The following is a 16,511-nucleotide window of genomic DNA, read 5'->3' as shown; positions in this document are numbered from 1 at the left end:
CTCTTTGTAGAGATATCTATTTAGATTCCTTGTCCATTTATAAATTGGATGGTCTTTTTATTGGGTTCTTTATATTTTCTATTATATGTCTCATCAGTTATATTATCTAGAAATATTTTCTCCCATTTTGTAGATTATCTTTTCATTTTCTTATCCTTTAAAGTCCAAACGCTTTTAATTTTGAAGATGCCTAATTTATTTTTTTCTTTTGCTGCTTGTGCTTTTGGTGTTAGGTCCAAGAACTACGGATATTGATTTGTTCCTACACAGTTTTTTAAAAATACAGTTCTCTTTTCCATGGAATAGTCTTGGCACCCTTGTCGAAAAAGAGCTACCCATAAGTGCAAGTGGTTATGGTTAGACTTCTAGTTCTAGTCTATTGATCTTTAAGTCCATTTTTATGCCAATACTACACTGTCTTGATTTCTTTAGCTTTGTCATAAGATTTGAAATTAGAAAATGTGTATCTTCTGACTTTTTTGCTGTTTTGGATATTCTGGGCCCCTTACATTTCCATATAAATTTCAGGATCAGTTTATAAATTTTTGCAAGGCAAGGATTTTGCAAGGCAATCCTATCACCTAGGATTTTGATAGTGATCGAATTATATTATTTTACTAACTGATTGAATTTTGACAGTATTTGATAGTGATTGCATTAAATCACTTTGGGGAGTAATGCCATATTAACAGCATTAATTTCTTTTTATTTTTAATTGGAGGCTACTTTATAATTGTGGTGGGTTTTGCCATACATTGACATAAATCAGCCACAAGTGTACATATGTCCCCCCATCCTGAACCCCCTTCCTGCCCATTTCCCCATCCCGTCCCTCTGGGTTGTCCCCGTGCACTGGCTTGGAGTGCCCTCTTTCATGCATTGAACTTGGACTGGTCATCTATTTCACATGTGGTAAATGCTATTCTCTCAAATCATCCCACCCTCACCTTCTCCCACAGAGTCCCAAAGTCTGTTCTTTATATCTGTGTTTTTTGCTGTCTCACATATAGGGTCATTGTTACCATCTTTCTAAATTCTGTATATATGTGCTAATATACTGTATTGGTATTTTCCTTTCTGACTTCCTTCACTCTGTATAATAGGCTCCAAATTCATCTACCTCATTAGAACTGACTCAAATGTGTTCTTTTTAATAGCTGAGTAATATTCCATTGTGTATATATCCATCTGCTGATGGACATCTAGGTTGCTTCCATGTCCTAGCTATAGTAAACAGAACAGCATTAATCTTAATATGTTTTTAGATTAATAAATATTGGAATATCTTTCTACTTATTTACCTCTTTAATTTCTTTCAACAATTTTTGTTTTAGTTTTCAGAGTATAAGTTTTATACTTCTGTTCTCTGTTATTAAATATTTTATTCTTTTTGATGCTAATAAAAATTGTTTTCTTAATTCTAATTTTGGATAGTTCACTACCAGTGTATAGAAATAAAATTTATTTTTGTATATTGCTCTTATACTCTGCAACTTTGCTGAATCTGCTGATTAGTTTCAATGGTATATTTGTTGACACCTTAGGGTTTTCTGTATACAAAATCATGTCATTTGAAAATAGATATACTTTTATTTCTTTTTCTCTAATCTCAATATTTTTTACTTCATTTTCTTACCTAATTGTCCTGGCTAGACTCTCCAGTATGATATTGTCTAAAAGTAGTGAGAGTATTTGCCTTTCCTGATCTTAAGGGGAAAACTTTTAGTCAGTGACCATGGAGTGTGACGTTAGCTATGGGTACTTTATAGATGCCTTTTATCAGGTTGAGGAAGTTCACTTTTATTTCTATTTTGTTGAGTTTTATTATGAAAGAGCGTTAGATTTTTTGAAAAGCTGATCATGCGTGATTTGTCTTTTAATCAGTTAGTATGGTATATCATATTAATTTGTCCACTTGTTTTCTTGAATACCTGAGAACGTTTACTTTTGGGTACTCAATGTATGTCATGCCTTAGATTCTCTGGAAGCAGATATTAAGATCAAATTTGGAGTGCAAGAGATTTTTTAGGGATCAACACCTATGAAAGATTGGGAGAAAGCAAGATTGGACAAGGGGAAAAGGTTAAAAACTGCCATATATGTCTGACAAAGTCTTAGCCAAGCCTGTAGGCAAGTCTGAAATAGATATTTCCCATTGAGTTCTCCTGTAGTGGGTCAAAGTGGCTGGGGCTTTTTGCCCCATCTTGCTCAGTATCCTGATGTCAGCTTCTCTATGAAGAGTGTGCCCCAGGGCCAGGTAGCTCCCAATGGCTGAAGAGACCCTGAAGGTACTAACAGCTGGAGGTTGTTTGCAGATCACTTGGACAATAAATCCTGCCTGGAAGGTGATTGGCCTGTGTATCAGCATATCAACCATACTCATAGAAATCTTAGATTCTGACTCAAGGTTTGTTGCTGTTATCAGAAGTTTGAATTGCAGAGTAGATCAGAAGTGTGGGATAGCCTTCATATACTTTCATTAGAGTCATACACAGTAGGCCAGTAGTCACAAATGCCCAAGCAGGTGCCCACACTCCTTGAACTACATGGCACACACAAAAGTCTATACGCATAGTGTTCAGAGGCTTTGGTGACTAATTTAAATGTTATCTCATGAAGAACAGGGCTTGTGCAAATCTGGACACATTCAAGAATAAGTCAGTTCAGTTTAGTCGCTCAGTCGTGTCCAACTCTTTGCAACCCCATGAACTGCTGCATGCCAGGCCTCCCTATCCATCACCAATTCCCAGAGTCCACCCAAACTCATGTCCATTGAGTTGGTGATGCCATCCAACCATCTCATCCTCTGTTGTCCCCTTCTCCTCCTGCCCTCAATCTTTCCCAGCATCAGGGCCTTTTCAAATGAGTCAGGTCTTTGCATGAGATGGCCAAAGTATTGGAGTTTCAGCTTCAACATCAGTCCTTCCAATGAACACCTAGGACTTTAAAGGGATGGACTGGTTGGATCTCCTCGCAGTACAAAGGGCTCTTAAGAGTCTTCTCCAACACCACAGTTCAAAAGCATCAATTCTTTGGTGCTCAGCTTTCTTCACAGTCCAACTCTCACATCCATACATTACTACTGGAAAAACCATAGCCTTGACTAGCCGTGAACTCCCTGATGTTCAAGCTGGTTTTAGAGAAGGCAGAGGAACCAGAGATCAAATTGCCAACATCTGCTGGATCATGGAAGAAGCAAGAGAGTTCCAGAAAAACATCTATTTCTGCTTTATTGACTATGCCAAAGCCTTTGACTATGTGGATCCCAATAAACTGTGGAAAATTCTGAAAGAGATGGGAATACCAGACCACCTAACCTGCCTCTTGAGAAATCTGTATGCAGGTCAGGAAGCAACAGTTAGAACTGGACATGGAACAACAGAATGGTTCCAAATACGAAAAGGAGTATGTCAAGGCTGTATATTGTCACCCTGCTTATTTAACTTATATGCAGAGTACATCATGAGAAATGCTGAGGAAGCACAAGCTGGAATCAAGATTGCTGGGAGAAATATCAATAACCTCACATATGCAGATGACACCACCCTTATGGCAGAAAGTGAAGAGGACCTAAAAAGCCTCTTGATGAAAGTGAAAGTGGAGAGTGAAAAAGTTGGCTTAAAGTCAACATTCAGAAAATGAAGATCATGGCATCCGGTCCCATCACTTCATGGGAAATAGATGGGGAAACAGTGTCAGACTTTTTTGGGGGGGCTCCAAAATCACTGCAGATGGTGACTGCAGCCATGAAATTAGAAGACACTTACTCCTTGGAAGAAAAGTTATGATCAACCTAGATAGTATATTCAAAAGCAGAGACATTACTTTGCCAACTAAGGTCTGTCTAGTCAAGGCTATGGTTTTCCAGTGGTCATGTATGGATGTGAGAGTTGGACTGTGATGAAGGCTGAGTGCCAAAGAATTGATGCTTTTGAACTGTGGTGTTGGAGAAGACTCTTGAGAGTCCCTTGGACTGCAAGGAGATCCAACCAGTCCATTCTGAAGGAGATTAGCCCTGGGATTTCTTTGGAAGGAATGATACTAAAGCTGAAACTCCAGTACTTTGGCCACCTCATGCGAAGAGTTGACTCATTGGGGAAGACTCTGATGCTGGGAGGGATTGGGGGCAGGAGGAGAAGGGGACGACGGAGGATGAGATGGCTGGATGGCATCACTGACTTGATGGATGTGAGTTTGAGTGAACTCCGGGAGTTGGTGATGGACAGGGGGCTTGGCATGCTGCGATTCATGGGGTCTCAAAGAGTCAGACACTACTGAGCGACTGAACTGAACTGAACTGAACTGAACTGACTAGACGGACCTTTGTTGGTAAAGTAATGTCTCTGCTTTTCAATATGCTATCTAGGTTGATCATAACTTTCCTTCCAAGGAGTAAGTGTCTTTTAATTTCATGGCTGCAATCACCATCTGCAATGATTTTGGAGCCCAGAACAATAAAGTCAGCCACTGTTTCCACATTCAAGGATAGGTTCCTGTTATTTATGATGACAGAAAAATCTTAGAAAATCTGGTAAGTAAAGTTTCACTGGCACGCCCTTCATTTAAGAAGGGAAGTTTTAATTGAAAATATAATTTAATATGCCTGTTTTCTTTTATTTTTATTTTTTTTTGTCATACTGTTGGTCTTTTCTTATCCTTATTTTCATTTTCCTACTAAAAATCTTATACATGTAACTCAGGAGACCCAGAATCACAGAAACTATTAGAAAAAAAAAAAAAGGAAAAGAGATTAAAAACTCACATCTGTTTCTATCACAAGAAGTCTTGCTTGTAAATCTGGAATAAATATTTGTTCTGCTCCAGGTTTCACTTTTATTTACTCTGGCTTTGTGACTCCAGGTCTCTTTTCAATGGTCCTCTAAAATCCACTTAGACTGGGTTGAATTTTACTTGTTCTTTGTTCTCAGAAAATGTGACATAATGGACAAAAAGCCACATTTACACTAATGTGGAGTGTCAATACATGTTATGTAAATAAACCTCTAAGGTCTTAGTTACTGGATTGTCTGGGAAGTGGAGAGAGAAATTAACCCAGCAGTGTTCCTGAACATTGACTCTAATCTATTCTCCAAGTAAGAGGAACTCTGGTATTATTTTTATAAGAATTGTCTAGTTACTATTCTCTGAGGTAAATCATTCTTCCACAAATGAAATGATTTGTCATTCCTTTTATCTGAAATTTGACTCATCAATAACAGCGTCTGATTCATCTCTGTCTCTGAGAGGCTGACATTAAGCAGAGAGCGCAGCTTATGGCCAAGTCTTTGTCAACTCTGAGTATTTGCCTGGGGATACATATGCTTGGCTTTTCAAGTAAGCCTCAGAAGAGGATCCTTACTGATAACATTTGAAATGAGAACTGAAGCATCTAAATTTCCCTGCTGTCAGTCCTCCTTGTCTCAAACCTCATGGAAATGATTAATGAAATTTAGAGATGACAACAAACTTCAAGGAATTGCTGCTGGAATACTGCTGATGCAGCTAGTTAAAGAAGGTGACTTTGAGGACCAATAAAGCATTGATTTGCTTGTGAAATTCCTATCTCTTCTCCGCTTGTGGGAATCAGATAGGCCTCGGGGTAGGTGAGTGAAACAGCCAGGAGGAAAAAGTAAGGAGTGAAAAGAATCCAAATAGCTATATCTTGCTTATCACTCACTTTTTTTGTAATGAAACACAGCATTTTCTTCTATAACATTGAGCTACTGCTAATTTTCACAATGATTATTTCAGACCATCTTAAGTAATCCTGCATATGTTGCTCAGTCATGTCCAGCTCTTTGTGACCCTATGGGCTGTAGTCCACCAGATTCCTCTGTCCACGGGATTCTCCAGGCAAGAATACTGGAGTGGGTTGCCAGTTCCTTCTCCAAGGGATCTTCCCAATCCAGGGACTGAACCCATGTCTCCTGCATCTCCTTGCATTGGCAGGTGCATTCTTTACCCTGGAGCCACCTGGGAAGCCTTCTTAAGTAATCAGCAATACACTTTTCCATTGTTGAATTCTATGTGAGCAAAAAGACACTTCGTATTGCTCTTACCATGCAAAATGCTTTGAGGAAGTATAGCAAGGGTTACCAGGGAAGGATGAGAGGCAACCCACTCCAGTACTCTTGCCTGGAAAATCCCATGGATGAAGGAGCCTGGTAGGCTGCAGTCCATGGGGTCGCTAAGAGCTGGACACAACTGAGCTACTTCACTTTTTTCACTTTCATGCATTGGAGAAGGAACTGGCAACCCACTCCAGTGTTCTTGCCTGGAGAATCCCAGGGACAGGGGAGGCTGGTGGGTTGCCAGCTATGGCAGAGAGTTGACACAACTGAAGTGACTTAGCAGCAGCAAGGGTTACATGGGAAATGGCTGCAGTGATATTTCTGCTGTCACTTATAGTAATCAAGCATGTGTAACCTGCTTAGCCTTTTATCATTTCTTCTCTAGAAATGTCTTTATATTGAAATTTTATAGGAAAGTCATAATGTGAACACAAAAGAACTGCTGGACTTTGCTGTGCTAGCTTACTGATCCCTGAATGTTAGCACTCAGCTGATGAAACAAATACTTTGACATCTTACAGTGATTCCAAATGGTGAACATTTAAAACCCGCAGGGATCTGCCTTTCCTGGAAAGCAGCATAGATCTTTGTTTCCTAGTAAACTAAATTGTAAGAGCCAGGCATTAACATTTATTGATTACTTAGTATTTATCAGCATTGTGCTAATGTGCTTTATATCTATCCTCTCTTCAATCTTTTCAACAACCAAATGAAAAAGTTCTTATTCCTGCTTTACAGGTGATTAAACTGAGGCTTAAAAAGTCAAGGGACTTGCCAAGAACAGTGAAGGATGGAGCTGAAACATAGAAAGAAAGAATATCATTGTTTTTGTTAACCAAATAATTATTATTAAGTATATTAGCTTAATTACATATGTTTTGAAAGGATTATTAGTATTTTCATGATTATGTTTACTGTGGAATGATCAGAAAAACATTAAGAAAATAAAAATCACTGTGTTCTCGTAGAGGAGATAAATAATTTTCCCTCTGCCTTTTTAGGTTCTTGACTGAGACCCCTCCTCACAATAATGAAAGACAGATTAACAGAAGAAAAAACAAACAGTTTAATAACACTTCCTGTCTACATGGAGATATACAGTAGAACCGAGTAATTCCCTGAAGTGGCCCAAGCCATTACCTTAAATACCATTTTCAGCTTAAAACAAAGGAAAGAGGTTGGGGTGGGTTGGGGGCTGCTAATGGGGGGAGGGTTTACCAGGAAAGGCACAGTAACAAGTGAGAGGGGTATGGTGGGCATGCAGATCTAAGTTCTTGTCTCTCCTTTGATAAGAGTCTCTTGAGAGTTAGCCACCTTTCTTTTGCTAGTCCTGAGAGGGAGGGAGGAATCCTTGCAACTGGATTCCCTTAATGAATGTAAAAGTCTCATACAGAAGGGTAACTTCTATTCAATTTTTAGAGGTGTTCCCTTGTCTGCTGTTGCTTAAACCTGAGCAGCCTAAAATAATTCTTCTACCAAAGAAATGTATTTGGGGTGGCAAATTCAGTTCTCTTTCTCTCTCCTCTAATGCTCACCATTATCATTCATAATGTACACATGAAGTACAAAGCTGGAATAATAATGGACCTTATATAGCCTGTTTTTTCATATAAAAATGTGTGAAAATGTTTCCATATCATTAGTTTTCTTCTAGAACAGTATTTTAAGTATTTAAAACATGGTGTTATGTTCCAGATAAGGAACCTATGATTTAGTGAGCCAGTTTCTTAATTTTGATCTAAGTGGTTCCTAATATTCCATTATTATGTGTATTACAATGATCCTTCCTATTAAGCAGTCTGTTTGATACATATTTCTAAACTGCCCTTGGAGAGGATAGTTTGTAAAATATATTAGCTTGCTGCGGATGCTTTATAGCAAGGTGCCACAAACTGGATGTTTTAGAACAAGAAAAATGTATTCTCTTACAGTACTAGAAACTGGACGTCCTAAATCAAGGTGTCGGCAGATCCATGCTCACTCTGAAACCTACAGACAATGGGTCCTTTCTTGACTGTTCCAGCTTCTGGTAACCCAGGACATTTCTTGGTTTGTGGCTGCGTAATTCTCCCTGTGTCTCCCTGTATCTCTTCACACGGTCTTCCTTCTGTGTGCCACTGTGTCCAGATTTTCTCTTTTATAAGGACAGCAGTCATTGGATTAGGGCCCATCCTAATGACTTCATCTTAATTTGGTTAAATCTACAAATATCCTCTTTCCAAATAAGGTCACATTCTGAGGAAATGGTGGTTAAGACGACTCACCTTTTTAGAGGAAAGTGAAAGTCGCTCAGTCGTGTCTGACTCTTTGTGACCCCATGAACTATAGAGTCCATGGAATTCTCCAGGCCAGAATACTGGGGTGGGTAGCTGTTCTCTTCTCCAGGGGATTTTCCCAACCCAGGGATCAAACCCGCATTGCAGGCAGATTCTTTACCAGCTGAGCCACAAGGGAAGCCGGGGGAGACATAGTTCAACCCATCACACAAGGTGTACGATCTTTATGAGTACGATGTAGGAGTCCTTATTTTCCTGCATGTTCACCAGGACTGGGCAAAATTTAACAAATAAAAAGAGATTTCATGTTTGCCAATTTAAAAGATGAAAAATGATGTGTATGTATGCTTTGATTTGAGAGTGTGCATTTTCTTATGGGTTGTTACACTCATGTTCAGCCACTCTCAACCCACCACAATCTGTCTTCCACTCCTACCACTCCTCTGTATCTGCTCTTTCTAGAATGCTGGTGGCCTCCTTCCCACTGAATTCAGTGTTCATTTCAGTTTTTATTTTCCTTGCTCTGGTAAATAGTAATGCATATTTATGTCCCAACTTTCCATCTTGAAATATATTCTAAATCTGCCTTGCATGGCAGTGCCTCTCTTGTTTTCTTCCGTTCGCATTGGCTGCTCCTTCTCAGCTCCACCCACTTCTTTCTCTCTCCCATCCCCTAAATTCTGGAGCTCTTTATGGTTGTGTACTAGGCCTATTTCTTCTTCTTCCTTTTTAGAATTTTTACTCTCACTCCCTAGATGATCACCTGTACGTGGCAGGTAAGTTACTACACATGTTAATGACATATGTAGAAGTCAGAAGTTAGCTACTCCTGAACTTCTGTCATCTTCATCCAACACAGTGTATTCTTTCTTGCCTCCAGGCCTACACTTTTTGTTGTTTTTAGTCTGTAAGTTGTGTCCAACTCTTTGCAACCCTATGGACTACAGGCTTCCAGGCTCCTCTGTCCATGGAATTCTCCAGGCAAGAATTCTGGAGTGGGTAGCTGTTCCCTTCTAACCTGCATCTCCTGCATTGGCAGGTGGATTCTTTACCACTGAGCCACCTGGGAAGCCCCCTGGTCTGCATACTTGCTCCTTAAAACTGCAATAACAGTTAAGTGTTTCAGTTTTCACTTTGCTGAAGTCTACTTGATTTCTCTTTCAGGTCCTGCTTAAAACCTTACTTCCTTTAGGAAGTCTTTTGCTGTTCCCTATCCTCTGGATATTATGTGTCCCTACTTCCCTGTATCAGCACATGCTATTTTTACGTTGTGAGGGTCATATCTATCTTGCTTACCTTCCCTGCTGTACTTTTAGTACCTAGCTGGTACTTCATTCACATATATTAAATTCTCAAAACAAATTTGTTGAGTTGAAAAAAAAAATCAATATGGTCCTTTATCAAATAAAGCATTCTTGCTTGGTCCAGCCCTATCTCTTGAAATTCATCCTGCCTCTCTCTCTTCTTTTCTGTGATCCATGCACACTAGCCTCTCAGTTCTGCCAAGGGACCCTGTTCCATCATGCTTCAGGAACAATGCCTATGCTGTACCCTCTCCTTGGAATGAATTCCTGTGCCTAGACCTCTCCTTCAGATCTCAGCCCAGGGGTCACTTCTGCAGGAAGCTTTTCTTGGCTCTCCCTTTTATAGATTAAATGTCTGTGAAGCCTCTCCATTCCTATGTTGAAACTTTAAACTGTGGTGATTGGGTCTTTGTGTGGTAATTAGGTTTTGACAAGTCGTAGGGGTGGGGCCCATGATGGGATTAGTGTCCTTAGGAGAAGAGGAAGAAACCAAGCTGTCTTTCTCTCTGCTTCATGTGAATACAGCCATCTGCAATCAGGAAGAGAGTCTTCACCAGACACTGAATTGATCTTGCACTCCCAGCCTCCAGAATGTGAGGATAAAATGCCTGCTATGTAAGCCACCTAGTCTGTGATACTTGTTATGGTTTATGGCAGTCTAGGACCCACCCCATTCCCCTCTCCCAGTCAAACTCTCATGTTATATTTTCTTCAAAAGCACTTATATTAGAGCCATTATCTCAGTATTTATACATTAATTAGAGGATATATTTAATTAATGTCCATCTTACTAATAGAATAGGAATTATCTATCTTGACTTACCATTGTATTCCCATTCAGCCACCAATAAATATTTGTTGAATGAAAAAAAAAAAAAAGAATGATGGATAAATGAATGAATTCCTCTCCTTTTATCCTCTGAGTTTCTTCCTTTTTCTCTCCCTTTCTTCTTTTCTGTACTCTTCACTGTGCTAGCTAGGGCAACTTACTATAAAACATGAGTACCAAAGTGTTTGTCTACATTAGGATAACTACATAAGACTCTTAAGATCATCTGGACCTGTCTCCATACCAGACAGGAGTTCATTCATCTTCCCTGAGGCTTGGACTGATAACAGACTTTTTCAGTCACTGGGAGCTCATGACATTTCTATTTGTTCTGTTTTCAGCAGTTCTGATTATTTGAATACTCTCCATGTACCAAACCAACAACCATCTTCTTAAATTCCTCCCATTTATCCCATCTCACAGAGAAGGCAATGGCAACCCACTCCAGTACTCTTGCCTGGAAAATCCCATGGGCAGAGGAGCCTGGTGGGCTGCAGTCCATGAGGTCATGAAGAGTCGGACATGACTGAACAACTTCACTTTCACTTTTCACTTTCATGCATTGGAGAAGGAAATGGCAACCCACTCCAGTGTTCTTGCCTAGAGAATCCCTGGGACGGTGGAGCCCTCTGCAGCAATACATGATAAAATTATTCTCTCTTTGGAGTGACTTCTTTCATGTAATTATGGCATGTATTAGGGATTCTCCTCCCCTGCCCAGGACTCTTGTCTTTGTTCCATTCCTTTCAACAATCACCATCCTGTTTGTGTTTGATGGCTCTTCTTTTGCTTCTTTCTCTATCAGCTTCCTTTTCCTACCCTTCCTTCCTTCTCCCTGATTTTCCTTTCCTCTTCCCTTCCTCCCCCTCCCTCCTCTCATTTTCTGTTTTCTCGCTTTCCTTCCTCCCTCCTGCTTACTGTTTCCCTGATCTTTCTGTTTCCCCACTGCTCTTCCTTTCCCTCCTCCTTTTTGTTCTTCTCCGTTCCTCTCCTTCCCTTCCCTTCCCTTCCCTTCCCCACTTCATTTCCCAAATAATATAAGGCAACTAGGTGATCTCTATTACCCTTTTTCCTCTTAAATGTCAGACCTACTCTGATCATCACAGTGAACAGGGAAGGAAGGAGAGAGGGATGTTCCCAGTCATTTTGATGAGTGCCTGTTGTGCTTTCCTCCAAACTAGGTGAAAATGTTAAACAGGATTGAGCTCTGTACCAAAACCTGGGAATGCTACTAAAACTTCCCTTCAAGGTAATACGGATCCATTAATCAACACTCCCAGTTATTAATATGCCATCTCCAAGCCCATGTGGAAAATGTGAATGATAATGTAATCACCAGGAAATCTTCAAGCTAGTTTTAATATTTCAGAGAAACCCATTCATTGATTTATTCACTCAATTGAGTACCCACTTACTATGTAGCCCTGACATTTTAAACTGAATATTTTGGTCAAGGCAGCTATAATAGAGCTTTGAAATTTGAGAATGTCAAGCTTCTGTCCACTCAAATGTCACATAATTAGGTTCCTGTCTGTCTTGATACATCCAGGAAATATACCATAGCCACCAACCAATTTTGTATTCTATCGTAGGTCTAGCTGCTTTAACTTTGGAATTTCCATTTATTGACTCATCTGATATGTAAGTGCAGTGCTGTGGTGCTGCGTCCATCTTCTTGGCTAAACGAGATGGATATTGTGACCATCTCCTTTCATTAGATTAGCAATGCTGCTTCAGCATCCCAGAAGCTGCTCCAGTCAGGCTCCAGAATGCATGAATGATGGAATCTGTGAATCACTACCTGTGTTCCTGGATTGTTCACCAAAGGAGAAGTCCTGAACAAAGGCTGGATATCAGAGCAGATCATTGTTCCATCTGCAGTAGGTCCTTCACTTAAATCTTGAAGTTTTTCTGAACCTGTGATAGGACATCCTTCCTTTCTTTCTGATTCGCTGTTCAAGTGATCACCAAATCCCATCATTTTTTCCTATCTCTTAACTCTCCTTGGTAAGGAAATGGCAACCCACTCCAGTATTCTTGCCTGGAGAATCCCAGGGACAGCGGAGCCTGGTGGGCTGCTGTCTTTGGGGTCAAACAGAGTCGGACACAACTGAAGTGACTTAGCAGCAGCAGCAGCAGCAGCTCTCCTTGGTACTTGTCCTCCCATCTCCATCCTTCCTTCTGCTTCTTTATCTAAATCATCATCTTTCCATCTGGATTGCAGCTGGAATATTCTAGCAGGACTCTGTTCCTCCTGCTTTGCCTCCCTCCAGATAGTGTTCACAGATTGATGTTTCCAAAAGACAGATCAACTCAAGTCATTCTGCTGCTCAAAAACCTTCAGTAGCTCCCTATTTATGAATTTATTCATAAATACTATCTCACTAGAAAACGTGTGTGTGTGTGAAGTCACTTCAGTCATGTCTGACTCTTTGTGAACTTATGGACTGTAGCCTACCAGGCTCCTCTGTCCATGGGATTCTCCAGGCAAGAATACTGGAGTGGGTTGCCTTATCCTTCTCTAGGGGATCTTCCCAACCCAGGGATTGAACCCACATCTCTTTTGTCTCCTGCACTGGCAGGTGGGTTCTTACCACTAGTGCCACCTGGGAAACCACTTATACTTATTTATACTGGAGCATATTACCTATTTAAGGTGATAGGTTTAAGCACACATTACCTGTTTAAGGAGTAAATGTGTACAGCCTGGTCACCTTTTTGGTTAATAGGCACTGCCTTGAGACTTAAATAGAAAGGAAATGTGAAACCCCCTCTCGCAGTCCTTCTGTCATCAGTTTGAACCGCATTTTCTTTGCTTCTGTAGTTTTCTCAGCTCACTAAAGACATCCCTGTAGGCGTCAATCTATCTCAGTTGTAAAATAATCTGTTATTTTTCTTTCTGACTTACTTCACTCTGTATGACAGGCTCTAGGTTCATCTGCCTCACCAGAACTGACTCAAATTCATTCCTTTTATGGCCAAGTAATATTCCATAATATCTTCTCTGTCCATTCATCTGTCAGTGGACATCTAGTTTGTGTCCATGCCCTGGCAATTGTAAATAGTACTGCAGTGAACATTGGGGTACATGTGCCTTTTTCAATTAAGGTTTTCTCAGGGTATCCTCCAATTAAATGATCTTCTATTAAGGTAGGAAGTTTCAAGAAGCCCCAGCCCTCCACCCCAGTGAGTGGTAGTGTCAGGTCTAAAGTACTGACCACGAGTTCCAAACCATGCTGTCAGTGGCTCTGCAGCTCATTTGTTCCAGAGGGTGGTGTCTGAACAGATTATGTGGTATCTATAATCTGTGTTTGGGCTTCCCTGTTGACTCAGATGGTAAAGAGTCGCCTGCAATGTGGGGGTTCTAGGTTCAATCCCTGGGTTGGGAAGAGCCCCTGGAGGAGGGCATGGCAACCCGTTCCAGTATTCTAACCTGGAGAATCCCCATGGACAGAGTAGCCTGGCAGACTACAGTCCATGGGATAGCAAAGAGTCAGACATGACTGAGTGACTAAGCCCACAGCATAATCTGTGTTTATTGAGCTTTCTATTCCTTTCTCAGACCTTGAAATTGTCCTTCCTAGGATTATCCACTTGTACTCAATTTTCTAAGCTCACTATTCCCTCTTCCTCTACCCTCATGTACTTCAACTTCTAACTTCATCCCTTTTCCAAGATTTTATTTCAGCAAAAAAACTGAGACTCCTATGCATCTCCCACTGTCCCAGTACCCCTGCTAGGAGGTTTATGAGTCTCATAGTCCATCCATAAATATTCCTTGTCTGCTGGCTTCTGAGTACTATCCTCACAGCTGCCTTCATAGTGCCTGGACTGGATCTTCCCTGAGTCTGTGATGGGTTTGCCTATATAAGTGGAGCTCACCTCTCAGTCCCAGCCTTACCTACATGTGCCATGGTAGCTTCACTGTGGGAAAGCATAATTCTTCCCTTTATTTGGCTTACAACAAAATCTTTTTTAAAAGCTAACTTTCCTTGATCAAAGGCTATGTGCCAGTCATAAAACCTTCATAAACATGATCTTCATCATACAGGTGAGGGAACTTGCCTCTGAAATATTACATGACTGTCTCAAGAGCACATAGCTGATAAGTGGTAGAACCAAGATTCAAATTAGTATCATTCTGATTTCAAGCATAAAATAGCTCTTTCTCTGCAAATTGAAGCAGAAAACACTTCAGACACATACAAAAATATTTCTGAGCCACTAAAGGAGGTTGAGTTCATGATAAATGTTCCATCATTACTGTTTCTTTTCAATGTTGAGCCGGTATCACTACTTTAAGCCTCTCTTATTGATTGTGGCCAAGACAATGATAAAATTATGAAGTGGAACCAATCAAAAGCTCTCTGAAATGAGGGAACTTAGAAGGCCCTGAAGGTATTTAACTGGATTGCCAAAGGTGACGGAAGATGTGGTTAAAAGCACATTTAAACCCAGCGAAAGGCTGACAGTTGCTGGAACAACTTTTCCCAAGTTGATGAGGGTATTTGAATATGAGAATCAGATATAAATACAGTGTAAACAATGGTGAGCTTGGGCTACCCTGAGATCACAGGATGATCAAACTGTGAGGCAACTGATGGGCCAGCAGAGTGTGCATAGGGAGTGACACAGCAGCGGCATCAGGAGAGAGGCCGGGGGCCATAGGAGACAAGTAAATGGGAAACTTTATAAAGAAGGTGCCATCCTCAACATGGGAAGTGGCTGGAGCAGTAGGTCCCCTTCGGCTCTGGTTGGTTAGCGGTGCATACAGGATGTGTAGGGCAGTTCCTCACTGAGTGAGCATACAACTGAATGGCCCTATGAACATGTCTGTGAGCATGTGTGAGCTGAATAAGCACCTTTAGCATCAGAATGGGCTTGTAAAAGATCTGTGTGCATTGTGAAACATGTATGACCATGTGTCAGATTGGAGTGAATTTGTATATTACTTGAAATAGGGTGAAAGTGAAGTCGCTCAGTCATGTCCGACTCTTTGTGACCGCATGGACTATAGCCTACCAGGCTCCTCTGTCCATGGGATTTTCCAGGCAATAGTCCTGGAGTGGACTGCCATTTCCTTCTCCAGGGGATCTTCCCAACCCAGGGATGAAATAGGGCAGGTGACATCTAAATGACCACATGACTATGGAAGATCAGAATGAATAGCTTAACATATGAAAGATTTAGGTAAATATTTTTTAACAATGCAGTGAACATGTATGTCATCTCAGCGAGCACATGTACTATCTGATGAGGTTTTGTGATGTCTCAGGTATGACTTTCCGAACTAGCTCATGCATGATCTGAACATCAATGTGTAATGTTTGAACTATTTGCTACTTAAATGAATATGTTTTCTAACAAATTAATGTGTGTATCCTTTTAGTGAAGGGATGTGTCACCTGCGTTAGTAAGGATGTGATCTGAGCAGGCAGGTAGAACATCTGAACGGGGATGCGTAACACCTAAATCGGCAGGTCTCAAACTTGAGCGTGTGCCAGGGTCATCTGCAGGACATGTTAAGCTCACATTGCTGGGAACTTGTCCGAGGAATTTCTGAATCAGAAGATCTGGGGTCAGGTCCAAGGATACGCATCCCTGTGATCCTGGTGCTACTGGTCTAGGAACCACATTCTGAGAACTACTGTTTTAATGATGTGTAACATTTATGTGTAGCATTTCAGTGAGCTAATTAATGGCTACATGGACACATGACAGATCTAAGTGAACACATGTGTATAAGGGACATATATGTCACCTGAACAAACACTGTGACAACTATACAAACACATGTAACATATGATATGTAGGGAACATAAGTGAACCTCAAAGTATTTGCAAAAACATCTAAATAAGCGTGTGTAAATATTAGGTTATATGGAATAGCTGAATGAATGTGAGTACCATCTGAGTAGATATAACATCTAGAAGATGTGTATGTTTTACATCTGAAGGCACTCATATGAGTAGACAGGCATCTGTACAAATAATTACTGTGCATTATGGGAAATGCAGCAATGAATGTCCA

The 16,511-nt window shown here is 40.6% G+C and overlaps 1 protein-coding gene across 3 annotated transcripts in view; it reads left to right on the top strand.

Annotated features, from left to right (window-relative positions):
• The window catches only part of PLPPR1 (phospholipid phosphatase related 1), a 289,495-nt gene that overhangs the window by 54,418 nt on the left and 218,566 nt on the right, over positions 1–16,511 (top strand). The window lies entirely within an intron of this gene.

Source organism: Ovis aries, chromosome 2 (assembly GCF_016772045.2).
Source record: "Ovis aries strain OAR_USU_Benz2616 breed Rambouillet chromosome 2, ARS-UI_Ramb_v3.0, whole genome shotgun sequence".
NCBI lineage: Eukaryota > Metazoa > Chordata > Mammalia > Artiodactyla > Bovidae > Ovis > Ovis aries.
The sequence above is the reverse complement of the archived record's forward strand: the minus strand, read 5'-3'. Positions and strand labels throughout refer to the sequence as shown.